The sequence below is a fragment of the Danio rerio genome, chromosome 24 (assembly GCF_052040795.2).
Source record: "Danio rerio strain M-AB ecotype USA chromosome 24, GRCz13ab, whole genome shotgun sequence".
Lineage (NCBI taxonomy): Eukaryota > Metazoa > Chordata > Actinopteri > Cypriniformes > Danionidae > Danio > Danio rerio.
In genome coordinates, this window is record NC_141044.1 from 30,947,691 (window position 1) to 30,967,021 (window position 19,331).

The window sequence follows — 19,331 nt, forward strand, 5'->3', positions numbered from 1 at the left end:
AGGAACTTGCCTGAACGCCACCCCAGGACTGAGAAGACTGCAGCTTTTAAATATTCATTTAGCCATTCTGGACTGTTTTCTTGTGGGTGGAATTGTACATCAGGAAGGAGGGGGTTTGGACAGAAATCCAGGGAACATTTGAGTAATTAGGAAGTAGGGTAGAGAGATTGAGATATCCATCACAATCAGTTTAGTGCACTATGGTTGAACTATGGCTGATAGTTACTGTCAGATCTTGTCAATGAGGGTGTCTGTTAATTGGGTTGTTAGCAATAGGCCTAAGTCAGATTTGATAACCCTTCTTAATGGTGGATGGTTGTGATAGCAGCAGAAAAGCTTGTGTTGACTATCGAAATGGAAGATCAGTTGGGATACATCCAAGCAGAGAAAAAAAAGGCTGTATTTTGGATGCCAGGCCATCAGTTGGCAATGTTAATCTGTAAAGAAAGAATACATGCACAGTACATTGACACTGTAGTTTTTGTTAGTGATGGGAGAAGCTTTTCAAACCTTTAAAACAACAGAATCAATTCCCGTAATAGGCTGTTTTGTCTACTTTTTATAGGTTGTAGTGCTCAGTTTATCTCATTGGTTTATTTAGATGACTACATTTTCAATGAGCTTCAGTAATACTCTTATTTTCTGCTGCACGTCAGATTCATCTCAGTGCCACAAGAAACATTCTACACCAATGCGAAAAAAGTTTAACATTTTAACAGCTATTCATTACCATGAGTGATGGAAACCGGGCTGCAGCTTAAAGATTACATCAAAAATAAAATATTTACTCCGAATGCAATAAGAGGTTGGTTGATTCATAAAATCCCAGTCAGCTGACACAGCATTCATTGCTTTCTGGCTCCAACAGCTCCTTGAGTGACAAGGTACTGCCATAGAGAATGACTCGATTTGAAAGAGCCTGTGGTTTGTTTTCACCTTGCAGTCTTGCTGTGGGTTTTGGAAGTGCTTGCTGACGGTGACTTTTTCCAGTTCTCATGCTGTAAGGGCTTTGAAAAACACAATTAGTAAAAGGACAGCAGTAGTACAGCTACATTTAGGTTAGTCTTTTCCTTGTCTTTTTACTTCTTTTTCCCCCTCATATTTCATCTGAATCTTTCTAAATGTTTCAGCACTCTTTAGTTTTAGCCCACTTATCGTTTTCAGCCCTGTCAATCTCACGTTCCATCCTTTCCTCATTCTTGAACAAAAGCCCAAGATATTTGAACTCCTCCACCTGGGTTAAGGACTTTCCTCCTACCTGGAAATGGCAAACCACCTTTTTCTTGTGCAGTACCACTACCTCGGACTTAAAGGTGCTGATTCTCATCCCAGCCGAGTAATACTTGGCAGTAAATTGCCACAGTGCATGCTGAAGCTCTCGATTTATCTGTCAATTTACGTTCCAACTCTTACCTATGGTCAAGAGCTTTGGGTCATGACCGAAACAACAAGATCTCGGATACAAGTGGCCGAAATGAGTTTCCTTCGTAGGGTGGCAGGGTGCGCCCTTTTAAATAGGGTGAGGAACTCTGACACCCGGGAGTCCCACCAGGAGGAGGTCTCAAGGAAGACCCAGGGCACGCTGGAGGGACTATGTTTCTCAAGTGGCCTGGGAATGCCTCGGATCCCCCCGGAGGAGCTGGAGGAAGTGTCTGGAGTTCTCTCCTAAGACTGCTGCCCCCATGATCCAGCTCTGGAAAAGCTGACGAAAATGAGATGAGAGCATTTTCAGTCAACTGCAGTGGGAAGACTGAATAATTGAGAGAGACGTGTACTGTTTAGATACATCTTCTCCCACAACTTCAGCTCAGCGAGCTGCCTCTTACATTCATCTCTTCCCTTCTTTTCTTTTCATCATATTGTGGCAGATCTCAAGCACTCTCCAACAGAAAACCCCCTCCCATCCATTCTAGTTTAACACTTTGTCCTGCCTCCCATTCTTTTCTTTCTCCTCTCTTAACCTTTTTATTCTGTGATTGGGTCTTGTAAACTCTGATAACCCTCTTGCTTTAAGTCCCGTTCATTCCTACCCGTCTCTCTCTGCATAAAGCACTTCAGAGCACAATCACTGCTCTTTTGTTGGATGCAAATGCTCTTTGAGTAGCTTGGTGGTGATCACCAGCCTCTGAGTTTTAGGTTGGCATGAGGTCTGACCTGATGGCCTCCCGACTGTTTGCATGCCAGCTGGAGATGGACACTCTCTTCTGTCTCCTGAGGCGTATTTTCTACAGCGCTAAGCTCACACGGTTGCGACTGAATGGAGTGTTTTTCATTGGGGCAGGAGCAGCAGAAATGAGCTCTTTGTGACAGTAATCTCACTGCGAGGAGCTCTGGAGTGCCTTCCACTGTAGGATTTGAGCTGTGAAACTGGGTCATGGGATTGTCAGCACCCCAATGGAGACTCACAGTGGAGGCGGCTTTAAGTAAAACCGAATTTTGGAGTGTAGATTGGAGAGGTTAACATGGTTAAGAGACCTGAGCTTTCCACACACTGCTGCCATTTGCCTTTATAAGGGACTCTGGTAATCACGTACTTAGACGTTTAGTTCGATTTCCACATCTGTAATCCTCAACACGTGACACTCGCCTGCTGGGTGACAGCATGACGCTGGAATTGCAGGAGTTTATCTTTGGCCAGTGATTTTGTTAAATGTGCCACCGACACAAGTCACCATTCAGCTCACCCACACAAAGCTTTTTCTGCTGCTTTTGTTGGGGAAACTTAAATGAGTATTGGGAAATAAGAAAATTGGAGTTGCCTTGCTTTTAGTAGACCATATTTTGACTTTAATTGTCAAGCTTGTCATATTTATTTTCGGTAATTCACATTATATCAGCTGCCATACTGCTATTGGCTGCTAGAGTATTTTTTTTTATCTTATGTAGTCACTACAGTCTTTGGGTGCTTATTAAAGTGGTTTAGATGGTTACTAGGTTGATCTGGGTGGTTACAGTGGTGCAGTTGCTACACAGTTTTTGTGGAATTTCTAAACGGTTGTTAGGATGTACAGAGTGGTTGCCAGACTGCTTTAAGGCAGTTACTTGTGTGTTACTAAACCATTACTAGGGCGTTCTTCATGGTTTCTTTGGGATGTCTAGGCAAATGCTACAGTAGGTTGTTCTGAGTTGTACCAAAGCTACTTTAAGGCAAGTCATTTCACTCGGCGGCTATGTTTGAAACGCCTCTGAGGCAGTATGCTCTGGTATTCTGTCTGAATAGGAAACATCAAATTCTCTAAAATTGTTTGCTAAGCTTATGATTACATTACATATTTGGAACCATTTGGAATAAAATTAAACAACAGCTTTATCAGAAGTTTTATTTCTAAACCTTCGAATCAAACAGAATCTGCATATTTTCAGGTTACCCCAGCTAATGTGCATACACACTTGAAATTAATGCGATCACGACACCATCCACGTTTATGGCCGTGATATACATCATTACGTAATGTAATATATAATATATACAATAATGCTTCATCTGATCCTGCTGGGCTTCTGAAGTAATCAAAAACTTGGTCTTGATAGCAAATCTCCTCCAGAAATGAACGCGACACTTTGTTTACAAGTTTGTGCTCATTTGAGTAGTTGCTGTCATGTGTTGTGCGTTTGACAGACTGTACCTCGCGTTAGTTTCAAAAAGATTACAAAACAAAAAAGCCTTTGTTGTTAAGTGCACTTGATTCATTTAAAAGCACAGATTTTAAGCTTTATGAGCATATATTTCTTAGGTCTGTGAAGCAAGTATCGTTGAGATTGCAGTGTGTTTGTTGACCACCAAACTGTCGTAAAAGCACATATCTGGTCCGAGCTTTTCCCCCGGAGAAATGTCAGTCTGTTGTGATCGATGATTAGCTCCTATACTCGTAGGTGGGGCTTCATTCACCATATTGCCTTTTACACTTTTCCCCATTTAAAACTGTACGAGTGACATTTCTTGTGTATTCTATAGTCTTTGGTTGTACCTACTGTATGGTGTTTAATTTAGTTGCTAGGGTGATTCTACAATGTTGCTGGGGTGGTTCTAAACTATTTCTTTGGTGTTCTGGTTATTGCTAAAACATTTCTAGACCACTATCAAGGTGTTTCTCAACGTTATTAGGTTGTTTAGAGTGGTTGCCAGGGCATTTTCATGTGTGTGTGCATGCCTGTGTGTGCGCGCGTATGTGTACCATTGAACTGCTTGCGTGAGGTAACGTTTCCTCTTCTCTCTCGGCTGTTACAATGATTCTTGTGGATGCACATATGAGTGTTACTCTGCAACGCGAGTTTTCTTCACCACGACAATCTTGGATCAGCTTTGAATAGACTGTAACTTTAGATTATTGTGGCCGTTTATCTGTATCTGCGTCACTCATCGGTGAATAACGCCAAAGCTGCACTAACCGTTAGAGCCAATCGCAACTCTTTCTGTTGATCACAGGAACACAATGACCATTCACAGTTGTTTAAGAACTCACTCGACAAAGTTTAAAAAGCAAAGGAGATAATAATTACATTTATTTATTTGCTATAAATGGTCATGTTGTTCTGTGCATGTCCTTGGGTTTTGTTTGAAACCTTTAAGGAGGGTTTTCTTTGAGCAGGTACAATTAAAGGTACAGTTCGTATATCTGACTGCTTGTATTAAAGGACAAAATGGTATTTCAAATAATTTATAAATGTATCCAAAAATTATATATTTTAATACAAGAATTCTTGTGCTGTGAAGTAAAATCTAAAATTGTGAATGGAAAATATGTCAATACACCGTGAATGTCATGAAATCAATATGAAAAATGTAACACAATCTAAAGGTAAAGGTTTTTTATATATATAAATTTTATATAAATATATAAATATATATATATATATATAAATATATATATATATATATATATATATATATATATATATATATTTATATATATATATATATATATATATATATATATTTATATATATATATATATATATATATATATATATATTTATATATTTATATATATATATATATTTATATATATATATTTATATATATATATATATTTATATATATATATATATATATATATATTTATATATATATATATATATATTTATATATATTTTTATATATATATATATATATATATATATATATTTATATTTATATATATATATATATATATATATATATATATATATATATTTATATTTATATATATATATATATATATATATATATATATATATATATATATATATATATATTTATATTTATATTTATATATATATATATATATATATATATAAATATAAATATATATTTATTTATTTATTTATTTTTATATATATATACATATATATATATATATATTTATATATATATATATATATATATATATATATATATATATATATATATATATATATATATATATATATATATATATATATATATATATATATATATATATATATATATATATAAATATATATTTATTTATTTATTTATTTATTTATTTTTATATATATATATATATATATATATATATATATATATATATATATATATATATATATATATATATAGATATATATATATATATATATATATATATATATATATATATATATATATATATATATATATATATATATATATATATATATATATATATATATACATAATTTATTTGGTTTAATTCAAAATAATGTAGTCATTTTCTTAATTTGTCATAATAACTGATAACTTTATTGGAATTTTTTTTTTTTAAATTAGAATATGCTAAAGGTACACAAATTTGGATCATACAAATACAAAGAAAATAAAACAACAACAAAAAACAATAACAACAACAATACAGTCAAGTACTGGCATGTGCGTGTGTGTATGTATAGGTAACTTGGTGGACAGGTCAGAGTACATACAAAAGGGACAATAACAGTCAATAAATGAAGCAAGTAACATAGATATAAATAAAACGGATAAAAAGAAACCAGTCAGTGGTAAAAAGTGACAATGATGCTAGTAATGTATTGATAATAATAATGAAAGGACAACATTAATAATAATTAACAACAACAATAATATTAAATAAATCACAAGTACTACACCAACTACTACTATTAGAGAATGTTACTAATGTTACAACTACTACTGCTGCTACTACAGCCACAACCCCGACTAATACTACTACAATGTCTACTACTACTGATACTATTACAATGAGTACTACTGATAATACTACAATGTCTACTACAACTTATACTACTACAACAACATTTGCTACTACTACTACTTCGTACTACTACCACTACTACTACAACAACAACACATCTACTACTTCTGATACTGATTCTGGAAAAAATTATTTTAAATAAATGGTAGCATAGTGTAGAGTACTTTGATTATGTTTGGTCTTTCTTTGGTGCTGTTAAAACCACCACATTAAACCTGTACCTCTTTTATGAAATTATAGTAAATCGCATTTTAAACCACAAATCGGTATAATTATTACAATTAAAATGTTTTAATTATTAAGTTATTATTTTAAATTTTAATCAGATAATCGCAAATAGATTGTGTCTCCAAGTTGTGCAGCCCTGGTTACTATATTCTGGGTGGCCAAGAGAAAAGGGCATCATTATGTTTTAAATATTGTTATAATGTAATGTAATATAATATATTAAGTATTGTACATTGTAACATTATTGATACATGTAAAAATGCATGTTTCCAACATTTGGTGAAATGATAAACACATATTTCCCATTATAAATTCACTGGAAGTACCAACTATACATAAACGCAGATTCTACTTCCAGTAAATCTAACCACGAAACATGCCTGTGGATATTTAGGTCCCATAGCACATGAAGCGTGATAGGCTATACAGTTACTGCGCTGTGGACATACATGCACTGAATGATTTAACCGTCACTGGTATCTCCTGATAACCCCTACAGCTCAATGAAGCATGACGACGACTGTTCAACATTCAGCCCCACTCAGTGACCTGAGCCGTTTTCCTCACCATATGCTTTCGAGCCTCTCAGTAGCACATTGCTAGCTCTCTGCTAGTTGCTCATTGCCAGTTTGGAAGTGAATGTGTATGAGCTGCAGCTAGTGCAAGTTTTTCTTCAAACTGAGAAGCTTTTATTGGCGAAGACGGTGCAAGACATCTGCAATAACCGTTTCATTTACCCCTGATAATATTATTTCTGGAACATATTTTTAAAGAAAAAAAAAAAACAGGCTTGCTTGTGCAGTTTGTAGATTCACTGCCAGCCAGTTTGGATCCACTTGACTGAATTTGTTGCTCATGATCTTTAAAAACATATGCTTAAATACTTAAAATTCAGCCTTCTTACACTGAGTTGTATTATTAAAATATATAAAGGAGCAAGTGATTATATTGAATCATATTATATTTTAGATGACAAATGGGAAAAACCTAGTAGTTTGAAAGAAAGTGGAAAAGTATAAAGATTTAAAGAGCCCCTATATGGGTTTTTTGAAAATGAGCTTCCATGCAGTGTGTAACACAGCACTAAGTGAATGAAAACATCCAGCTTAGGTTTAAATCCAAAAGTGCACCGTGTTTAAAACTATTAATTCTTTAATGAAATACTCGACTCAGAGTTGAATAAATTAATCGTGTTAGGTTCGATTCTTTTGCTTGAATGTGTCAACGTCAATACGGTACATCGCCAAATATATTGTTTCAGATCGGGTAAAACATGAACACGCTTTTCCCGTCAGACACTAGCAGAGCACGGGGATCACAAGACTGATCATGACACAAAGATGACGATGAGTAAAAGTTTCTGCAAATACTTGTACTTTTACTTGAGTAAAGATTTTGGATACTCTACCCACCTCTGGTTACAGTTCATTACTTGGTGTTAGCATTAAGAGTAGAGTAATATGCTGGTGTTTAACTGCATTGCTTTATTGTATTCCTGCATTGTGCTCTCACATCTCTCTGGCTGCTACTTCATAGCCTTTGTAGGCATTTCTCCCTGTCTCGCGCTGAACGCAGTCGACCAATCACATCAGACTGGTTTATCGGTCCAATCAGTGCAGATTAGCATTGCGCTAAGGAGGGGTTTTGGAAAAAAATGAATCACTGAACGAATCATATGGGAGTCGTTGGCATAATTAGGTAAAAATAAATGCATATTATAAGACAATGAAAGTGTTTTTGACCTTGCATGCATATCAGCCTGTTGTTGGAGACCATCAAAACTAAATCTTGACCTTTTATAATGCAAAATAGGGGCTCTTTAAAATGAGATGTAATTAATATTTGCAAACTGTACAGTGGGCTTTATAAAGTCATAATATGTCATCAAATGATTATTGTACTAAATATGGGTGAATAAATATGACAATGTTTTGGCTAAACATTAACATTTTAGCTTTTTTAGCTTTAAATTATAGAAAAAACACGTATGAAAACTCTTTTGATGTTGTATCTCTGACTCACATTCTTGTCACTTCATAATTACTTTATTTACTAGTATTTTATTTAGCAGTTGTGCAAAAAATATGAAGAATCATGCTGTTTTTCTTTTATTATTAGCAGCATCCAGCTAATCCGCTACAGACTAAAATGTCTCTCGGCTCTTCATCATACTGTCTAGCACATGTCATCAGCCCATTTCTGTACCTCCAGCCGCTGTTCAGATCAATAGCACTTTAGTAGCCGATAGTAAACAACATGGAATAACCTGTCAGTGGATGGCAAAGTGCCAATCTGCAATTTAGGCCCACGATCCAACTGTCATAACACAGACAGATTCATGGTACATGTTTTCTTTGCCATACAGTTGTCTTACAGGAAACCGTAGAAGATGTTGGAGTTTCAGATTGCTGGCGTGCTGCTGAGATCTGGGATTAGTAAAAAATAAATGACACTCGAATCAAACGCTGTTGGAAAACAAATGGGGGTATCACTAATGGCAATTGTGCGGTGCATAGCTAGTCTTAAAGGGATAGTCACCCAAATATGAGAATTCTGTGATTTACTGATGTTTGGAGAGTCATCAGCTTTCTAGTTAATAGTTGTTGCAAGAGCATTTCCAGTTGGTTTGCCACATGGGAGACACTGACAACAGAGTGTGGATCCAAATGCAGGATTTATTATAAAGAGAACGGTCAGTCAGGCAATGATCACAATCAAGAGCAAAAGGATGTATACAGGGAATCCAGAGTCGTGGTCAAATAACAGGAGAATGGTCAGTGCAGGCAGCAGACAACAAAAATGTGTGTATGTTTAAGAGGTGTATAAATAGTCTGTTTAATTAGTCCTGAACAGCTTCAGCTGCATGTGTCTGTTTGCAACCATGGGAGATCTAGGCCAGGTGTGTGAGTCAAGTGCATGACTGAAACTTGTAGTCCATAAAATGGTGGATTTGTAGTTCTATGTGATCTGTGTGTTTACCAGCGATCTGTAAGGATTAGATTGCTGATGATTGTGACATGGTTACTAGGGCATTTGTATCTTCTGTTTAATGTATTCCGGGTGATCCTAATATGCAGTTACTAAGGTGTTTTAAGTGGTCATTTGGGCATTTCTAGGTGGTTGCTAGTAAGACTACACAATTTATTTGTGTGTTGAATGCATAGATTGTTGATACAAATTTGGTCAATCAGATGGGGCCATAATTAAACAGTACCTACCTGCCTGCCTGCCCAGTTGGTGCTATCATGCTATTGGCTATAAACTGGGGTCAAAAGTGAATCTATAGTGGTTCAGAACATATCTAGTATGCTAAAAACAGTATGGGAGCCGAGTTGTAAATTCGAATTCATAGAAAAAAATAAAATAAAATATATTAAAAAAAAAAATCATGCTGTCCTAGTTGCTAGGGGAAATTTCTATGTTGTTACTTGGGTGTTTTGAGTGGCTGCTAGGGCATTTCCATGCAAGCAGAGATTATGCTATTCTTGTGGGTTACTATAGGGAGTTTCAATGCAGTTATTATGGTGTTGTTGGTTACTATAGAGAGTTTCTATGCAGTTACTAGGGTGTTCTAAGAGGTTACTTGAGTGTTTATATGTGGTTACTTGTATGCTGTCATTTCTTTTCATTAAACACAATTTCTTTGTTATTTATTTATTTATTCTTTTTTATTAGCTTTCTGCTTAGTCCCTTTATTCAGCAGGGGTCGTCACAGTGGAATGAACCACCAACTTATCCAACAAATGTTTTACACAGCGGATGCCCTTCCAGCTGCAACCCAGTACTGGGAAACATCCATAAACACTCATTCCTACACATACACTATGGGCAATTTAGATTATTCAATTCACCTACAGCGCATGTGTTTGGATTGCGGGGGAAACTGGAGCACCCGGAGGAAACCCGCGCCAACATGGGGAGAACATGCAAACTCCACACTGAAATGACAACTGGCCCAGCAGGTGCTCGAACCAGCGACCTTTTTACTGAAGCGACAGTGCTAACCACTAAGCTACCGTGTCGCCCAATTTCTTTGTTAGTGAATTAATATGTTAAAGTTCTGTGGAGATTTATGATTCGAGCCTTTTGTTCTCAGAAAGCGTTCAAACCAAATCCATTGTGAGCTCTGTTGGAGAATGCCAGGATGGCTACCAGATGTAGCCGGTGGGGTTTTTATTTCTTCTGGCTGCTGGATGCTGGGTGTGGAATCCTGTAGGAAAGACAAGAGCAGTTGAAGAGAGTCTCTACAACCAAAGCTTCAAAGACCCAAAGCGCCATCAATTATACAGGGACATTGACAGCTTACAGAACTCTAAAATTTCATCCAGGGAGTTTAGCACATCGTCGAGTGTTCCTTTTCTGTCTACAGGAGGAATTTATGAATGTTTTTGCATGCGTTTAGTTGAAGTACTGTTTCTCTGTCTGTAAAGCTGACAGTCTGGCTACAGTTTTACTTTATTGAAAAGAAAAAAATGTTCAGGAAACTTGACGTTTCTTTCTCTTTCTTCCTTTCAACCACAGTTTAAAAGCCTCAGTAGGCCTATTATCTCTATTAGGATTTCATAAAAAAGTCCACAACTTGCAAATGTTGGTGCTAGTTTTGAAAAATTTGGTCAAGATGATGTTTAAAATGGCCACAAAGATTAAATAAATGTCTTAATCTATGTTCTATGTGCTCACTACAGTGTTTACCTGTGTCAAGATGCAGACTTCTTACTGATGTTTCTTCACAGTGCTGCTGTAATAGGATTTGTTTCTACACCTGCTCTGTCCCTAAATGGCACTCAAATGTGTGTTTGTGTGTGTGAGATGGAAGGAAGATGGCACGTGGAAGCACCGACACGTGCATCCAGCAGCCGTCTTGCATTATTTTTTTCCCCCCAAAACTCTCTTAATAATTTATCCAGCGGGCAGCTGATGACAAGAGGGGGGTGTATGACCAGGAGAAACAGTCTGCTGGTTGTCTTAAACTACTTTAGTAGCTTTAGTCAGAATGGACACAATTTACTTGATTGCCTTTTCCAGGTCTTATTGTCTTCAAAATAACTTCAAACGGTCTCTGGTTCAACTCTCAGCTGGGCCAGTTGGCATTTCTGTGTGGAGTTTGCATGTTCTCCCCGTGTTGGTGTGGGTTTCGGGTGCTTCGGTTTCCCCCTCAAGTCAAAAGACATGTGCTATAGATGAATTGGGTAAGCTCAATTGTCCATTGTGTATATGTGTGTGAGAGTGTGTGCAGGTGTTTCCCAGTGATGGGTTGCAGCTGGAAGGGCTGCATAAAACATATGGTGGATAGGTTGGCGGTTGGTGACCCCTGATTAATAAAAGGGACTAAGCTGAAAAGAAAATGAATGAATGAATTTTCATAGCCTTTCACTCTTTTTTTAGAACTGAAACGGTTTTTACTTCACTTTCAGGGGACAAAAACATCTCTGTGAGCAGCTCTGTTAAAGCACAATCATGTCTTGGTCATTAAAAGTTATTCTTACATTTAAAAAAAAGTAACGCCAAATAGCATTTGCACATGTGTCATGAAACGGAGTTCCCCTATCAATAAAACAACAGACGGTCTTTTAAGAGAGCCAGTTTCCAGCGCTGACTCTGTGTCTGATGCTTTACATTTAAAAGTGCTGTTCTACAGCTTGTGATTACAGACCTGCACAACCTCCCATCACCCATGCAAATCTGGATTTTTAATAACCTGTATGATTACAGGGGACAACAGATTGTATAAGATTGCAGGACAGAGGGAGGCTTAAAGGTACACTCCACATTTTTGGATATAGGCTCAATTCCATTAGGGTGAAGCAGCTGCGTTTTTCATTCATTCATTTTCCTTCGGCTTAGTCCCTTGATTAATCAGGAGTCAGCACAGCGGAATAAATCGCCAACTTAGCCAACACATATTTTATACAGCGATCATCCATACACACCCACTTACACACAGACACACACACACACACACACACACCATAGCCAATTTAGTTTATTAAATTCACCTATAGTGCATGTCTTTGGACTTGTGGGGGAAACCGGAGCACCCGGAGGAATCCCACGTGAACAGGGGGAGAACATGCAAACTCCACACAGAAATGCCAACTGACTAGTCAGCTGGGACTGGAACCAGCGTTCTTCCTACTGAGGTGACAGTGCTAACTACTGAGCCACCATGTCACCCCAGTTGAGTTTTGAACATTTTTTAATCCATTCCACCGATTTCTGGATCTGATGGGAACACTTTTAGCTTAGCTTAGCATAAATCATTAATTCGTATTTTTCCTATTTAAAGATTGACTCTTCTGTAGTCACATTATATACTAAAAGCTGATTTATAATTCTGCGTCGAAGCACGCGTTTGCTACGGCGCAGCCTACGCGTGGATGTATAGCCCTACGTCGTGGCCGTCGGCGTCACTGACATGCACCTCTCAAAAAATGTAACTACACGTCGCAACGACGCGTAACATAAGCTCTGTGGTTGGTTGGCTTGGTAGCACTGATGAGTCTGGGTGGGACCGTGAGCCACTCGAGCCTGATGGAGCGATTGTTTACAAGTGTGGAGTCCGGTAAAGGAGCTCCGGATGGAAAGTTTTGTTTTGTGTTTACCTCATAGTTAAAGTTGTTGCATGTCTGCCGGTTTCTGCCTCAAAATGAGCGAGTTTGAGCCACTTGTACATCCTGGAAGCATTCAGAAAGAACAAAATACCAGCAAAGAAACTCGACACAGAGGAACATTAACACTTCATTGCCAACTAGCATTTTGGAAGTGTTAATGCAGACCAACAGAGACAGCGCGCAGAAGTATAAATGCACAGCTACGCGCGTTACATGCGCCGTTGGTTACGCCAGTCACTAGACGCAGAAGTATAAACCAGGCTTAAGAGTATTTCTGTTGATAGTACATGATTTAACTATAGAAGAGTCAAGCTTTAAATAGAAAAATTATCAACAATTATTTATTTATTTTTTTTGCTGATGAAATAATCAGATTCAATGATTTGTGCTAAGTTATAAGTGGTCAGGAAATTAGCTGAATGGATTAAAAAATAGTAAACTGGATTGCTTAACTTTTTAGCGGAGTTGTAAAATGAGCCTATTTCCAAAAAAGTTGAGTGTTCCTATTAAAAAAATTGTAAATTTTTTTTTTATGATTTTATTATGTCATTATTACCTCAAGCTCCACCTGATCAAAATCAAAAGAGTTCAAAAGAGTTTTTTTTTTTCTCATAGAACACATTGGAAATACCAAAAAAATGCTGGAAAAACCATCACAGTAGTTTTAGGTCCTACTATGAATGTCAATGATTGCTTTTTTCCAACATTCTTCATATCATATTTTTTTGTGTTCAACAGAAGAAAGAAATTCATAAAAGTTTAGAACCACTCGATTGATAGTAAATGGTGAGGAGATTTTCATTTTAGCGTGAACTTTCCCTTTAATGCATTTTTTTAAATGACAGAGAACAATGAAAGCAAACATTAGTAAGAGGCAGACTTCGGCAGTTATTTTAATGGGTTTTCTAGATTTAGAAATAATGCATTTAATGTGAAGACGCAGCTTGATTTATGCTTCTTTTATATTCCTATAATTTCAAATTGATGGAGTGAAAGCACAGCTTTGTACGTTTGCACAGACAGCAGGAACAAATCGAGTAAGAGGAGAAGAATTCTTTTTTTATTGCTACTTTTCTCACATGTATGGATAATCTCTTTTTTATAGCTCTCCACCCAGAGTTGCGGTCGGAGGCTCCCCTGCGCTCCTCTGTAGCTCAAGCCCACTGAAATAACAGCAAGACCGCCGTCTCCAAACACACCTGCTTTTCATTTCAGACCAACTGATTAAAAAGCTGAAGTATTCAGAACACTGTGAGTTTGAGTAGAGTGATTCAAGGGGAAATCACATTCAGATATGTTGTTTAAGCTCTGATGATACAGTTCTTAAGAATAAAAGTGTTAGGTCCTAAAATCTGGAGTAAATTTTTTTGTATACTAAGCTTTTAATAATTGTTGCTATTACAATATTCAAGCTGACTTTATTACGGATATCACTCACTTTGCAAAATGTTTTAAAAAGCCTATAGGAATTTAGTCATAATGAACAAATATTTCAACAAGTAAAATCTCTGTATTTTATTTATTTTTAATGAAAGTACACCGAAGAAAGCTTTCATTCATTCAATTAAAAAAAAATAAGTAATGGTTCACATCTAAATTTTATATATCTCCATAAGAACAAATTTATATAACCTAGTACAAAGCATAGTTGTCGTGTTGAAGAAAGTCAATTAATTAACATTTTCTTTTTGTTCTATACAAGAAGAGATGGCTTTAAACAAAACAATTCCCATAAAATGTTCATTCATCCAATTTAAAAAAAAGGGTAATAGTTTGACATCTAAATTTGTTCACTTGAGCTAATAAAAATAAATCATTTGCCTTAAACAGTATATTTTTTAGGTCTGTTAGCACATTAGCGAGGAGAACAGTCGTGTTCAATTCACTGCACAACCTCAAGTGTCTCTGTTGTCAGCAATCTGGCAGAAAAAGCAGGATACAGCACTGTCTGCTAACCTTTTTATTCTGAGCTCAGAACATAAACAGCCCTTAACAGGATCATACTATCGGGTTGCTTCCATACACACTACCCTTGCTGTTGGTGATGGCCAATATTTTGTAAACAAATGAAATATTGAGCTTAAATCACAGAAGCTAACTCAAACATAAACACACATAAAGTTTATTATAAAACAACTCAAGTACTTTAACTAATATAACACATTAGCTTGAGCTGCGTATGAAATCGCATACTTTCATACTATATAGTACGCTTAAATCAGCCGACAGAGGCTTTCATACTTGAAGCGCTCGCCATTGCACTGTTATTTACAATCACAGGGAGCGACACTGAGTAGGCTGTTATGACAAAACAGATGAAGAAGTCAGAGTTGCTAAACTGAATGAATATAACTCAGCATTGAATAGGTTGTAGATAAATTTGGGGAAAACTCGTGAAAACTTTTGCTGAAAATGTTCTCTGGTAAGTATTTCCGCCATCTTGCCAACAACATGTGGTTGTGACGTCTCCCATGGCTCAATAGAATCTCGAAAAATTCAAAGTTACACCTTTAACTTACTACAAGTTACGCCCTTGTCTTGCAGTCCGCAGATAGATACACTTGACAATTTCAGCTACTTAGCAATGTTCTACCTAGATTGTTTTATGACCACTCTAAACACTAATAACCCTAGCAAGTTCAATAAAAACTTGTACCAAAATGTAGACCGAGAGATTCCATAAATGCTTTTATTAGTAGCCTGTACGATCATGTCACTCACAAGTGGTTTAATCCAATGTGGTACTTCTCAATAGCAGGGAAGTCGGCTGTTGCTGGACTTGACACTTGAGGAAAATTGCGATTCTTTGCTTTTTAGTTGTGATAAAGTTGTCCGCTGCCCTTTCACTCGTTTCATGGGATTTAAGTGGATGTTTTGTCTTTGGCTGAAGTGGACATTATGTGCCACTAGGTTGATGGGATGCTCCAGCTAGGCGTACCGGCAAAGCCTGGGAGATTGGGTCTGTCACGCTGTGCATGATGGATGGAATGTGGGAAATAGCCTTTGGAAAGAAAGGGCACTCCTGGGAGATTGCGAGCAGATTGAGACAAAGGAGAAATCCAGTTGTGGAGATGTTTAAACCCTCTCTTGACACCCCTGAGGTAATTGGCCAGGTATTTCGGATGTTGAAGACCAGAGTAGAAGCTGTGAGTTTAAGCCATTTTTTTCAGTTATTGGAAAAGATTTGACCACGGAAAAGCTGTCTGATAGCAACTCACTCTATGATCTGCCTTAAAGGGTGTAAAATAATAGAGTAATTTTACTTTTTATAGAACTGAAGTACAGTAACAGCTTGAACTGACCAGATGTACAGTTGAAGTTAGAATTATTAGCCCCACTGAATTATTAGCCCTCCTGTTTATTTTTCCCCCAATTTCTGTTCAACGGAGAGACGATTTTTTTCAACACATTTCTAAACATAATAGTTTTAATAACTCATTTCTAATAACTGATTTATTTTATCATTGTCATGATGACAGTAAACAATATTTTACTAGATATTTTTAAGGCACTTCTATACAGCTTAAAGTGACATTTAAAGTCACTGTAAACTCATAAATTACTGTACTTTTTATTTTCTTCAACATTATGCACATTTTATATCAAATAGAACTTCTCAAATTTAATTCTCAAAAAAAATTATTTCACCCTTTTTCACCCCTATTTTTTCTGTACCTATTTACTGTATATACCTGTTATTTTTTGTGTACTACATTGGTAGAAGAATGCCTAAGAATGAATTAAATTAAACCAGCTATAAGAAGTTGATTTCTAAATAATATTTTAGTGGCAGATATTTCACAACTCACACAATATTTTCAACTTTTTTAATAGTGTATTTATTCCAATAAATAGTAGCTACTCTATAAATGTGTTTCTCATTAATCACAAATAATTACGCCTCAATTTCCATGAAAAGAAAAAAACTAAGCTCAAATGCTGGACATAATTTAAAGATTAATTATTAGAGACAGGGAAGTAGAATAGAAATTTCCGTTGGCGTTTTTAATACAGGAGTACAATTTTAGACTGTACTTTTAAAAATGTAAATACTTTTAAAGATTAGATTTTTTTACTTACACTGATCAATCCTGCCTTGTTTCAACGGTTCAGGCTGGTGGTGGTGGTGTAATGGTGTGGAGGATATTTTTTGGCTTCCTTTTTTGGCTCATTAGTACCAGTTGCCAATTTGTGTCAATGCCACAGCCAACCTGAGTATTATTGCTGACCATGTCTATCCTTTTATGACCACAGTATACCCATATTCTGATGGCAACTTCCAGCAGGATAACGCGCCATGTCATAAAACATACATAATCTTAAACTGGTTTCTAGAACATGACAATGAATCCACTGTACTCAAATGACCTCCACAGTCACCAGATCTCAATTTAATAGAGCACCTTTGGGATGTAGTGGAACGGGAGATTTGCGTCATGGATGTGCAGCTGACAAATCTGCAGCAACTGCATGATGCTGTACATGATGCTGTACATGATGCTGTGCAGGGCAGTTCTGAAGACAAACGAGGGTCCAACTCTGTACTAATAAGGTGAACCTAATAAAGTGGCCAGTGCGTGTATACTCTAGTATATTTTCAGTCTTAGTTTCTCGAAGTTCTTTTTCCTCAACTGGCTTCTGATAAAAGAATTTTAGGCCTCAGACAGGCTGATTCTTAGCAAATATTGTGCATGACCTTTTAGCCATGTTGTTAGCGGTTGCTCTCTGAGGAAAGTCCATTCTCTTGTCGGCTTCAGAATGGGTTGATATATATAAATATTTCCCACTCCAAAAAAAATCAATGCTACAATGCCTAATGGCCAGAGTAAAAATGGCTGAAAAGAATTTAAAAAGTCTCCGCTGTGCAACCAGATGCTAAATCAATACAGCGCAATAATCACCAGAACACTTCCATTCCTGTAGGTGAGATCGAGTTCTGCTAATGTGAAACAACCTTGTTTATTCTTGTATGTCAAAAGGCTCAGCAGGTCATTCGCTCACCAACAGGCATCCAAACATGGATATCCATAAATAAATATGCCCGAATACCCTTGAGACCAACTGTTAGCCTTGGTTAGCATGTCATAGCTCTTTGAAATTGATGGATTTCAGCTGCTTTAGATTTCGTTAGTCAAACATCCACTTCAAGGTGAGCAAACATCAAAGTCTGGCTGGAAGAAACTGAGCTTCAGTGTTCACTAATGCCAACGTTTTTTGGCCATCAGTTCTCATATTGCGAATGCGTAAAAGGGAATGCTGTATGATTATACTTCAAAATACTTTTGTAGTTATTAATGCAAGCCAGTCTTGAAGAGCCGTTTGATGGCCCAGCACATGAAACATGGCTCTGAAGGTTGGCCATCATAGAGTTTAAAGGAATCTTATTGAAGGAGATGTATTCTCTAGTAAATAAAACAGATGCAGAATTTCTATAACATCACATAAATTTGTAATTTCAAAACAACAATACTATGCGTTTTTTGGTGTATATTTTATTAAATTAAAGCTAAGTCCCTTTAAGGCAAGTCATTTCACTTTGTTGCCATCTTTGAAACAAATGCTTGGGCATTCTGTCTGAATAGGGAAACATCAAATTTTTCAAAACTATTTTATTAAGCTTACGATTACATTACATATTTGGAACCACCAGTAAAATTCAACAACAACCGTCTCATAAGTTTCATTTATAAACGTCTGAATAAAACAAAATCTGCATATTTACTGGTTGCCGGAGCTAATGTGCATGTGCACTCGAAATGAACGAGATCACGACACCAACCTCATTTATGGCCGTTCTACACAATATCATACTCTGGATTACGTTTCGTCTGATCGCACTGGTCTTCAGAAGTAATGGCCAGTCTCCTCCAGAAATGACAGCAATTTTTAATTTATTTATTTATTTATTTATTTTTATTTATTTTTTTTACAAGTTTGACAAGACCGCCTGTACCTCACGTTCATTTCATACAGATTACAAAACTAAAAAAGTTTTGTTTTCAAGTGCATTTGGTTCATTTAAAAGCACACATTTTGGGCTTAATTTGGATATATTTCTAATGTCTGTGAAGCAAGTATTTGCTTCTATTCCAGTGCGTTTGTACTCCACCAAACTGTTGTAAAAGCACATGTCTGGTCTGTGCTTTTCTCTTGGAGAAACATCTGTCTATATCGATCGATGATTGGCTCCTGTATTAGTAGGCGGGGCTTCATTCACCATATTGACCGTTACACTTTTCCCTATATTCAAAACTATTTAAGTGGCATGGCTTATGAATTCCATAGT

At 36.4% G+C, this 19,331-nt stretch overlaps 1 protein-coding gene and 1 long non-coding RNA gene across 3 annotated transcripts in view; one reads left to right on the top strand and one right to left on the bottom strand.

The window, feature by feature from the left end:
- LOC147838064 (uncharacterized) overlaps nucleotides 1-10,373 on the bottom strand; it is a 225,325-nt gene extending 214,952 nt beyond the window's left edge. The window contains exon 1 of the long non-coding RNA XR_015525092.1: nucleotides 10,040-10,373. This is a non-coding gene — a long non-coding RNA (uncharacterized LOC147838064). The remainder of the gene's footprint in view (nucleotides 1-10,039) is intronic.
- The window catches only part of ek1 (eph-like kinase 1), a 135,054-nt gene that overhangs the window by 33,202 nt on the left and 82,521 nt on the right, over nucleotides 1-19,331 (top strand).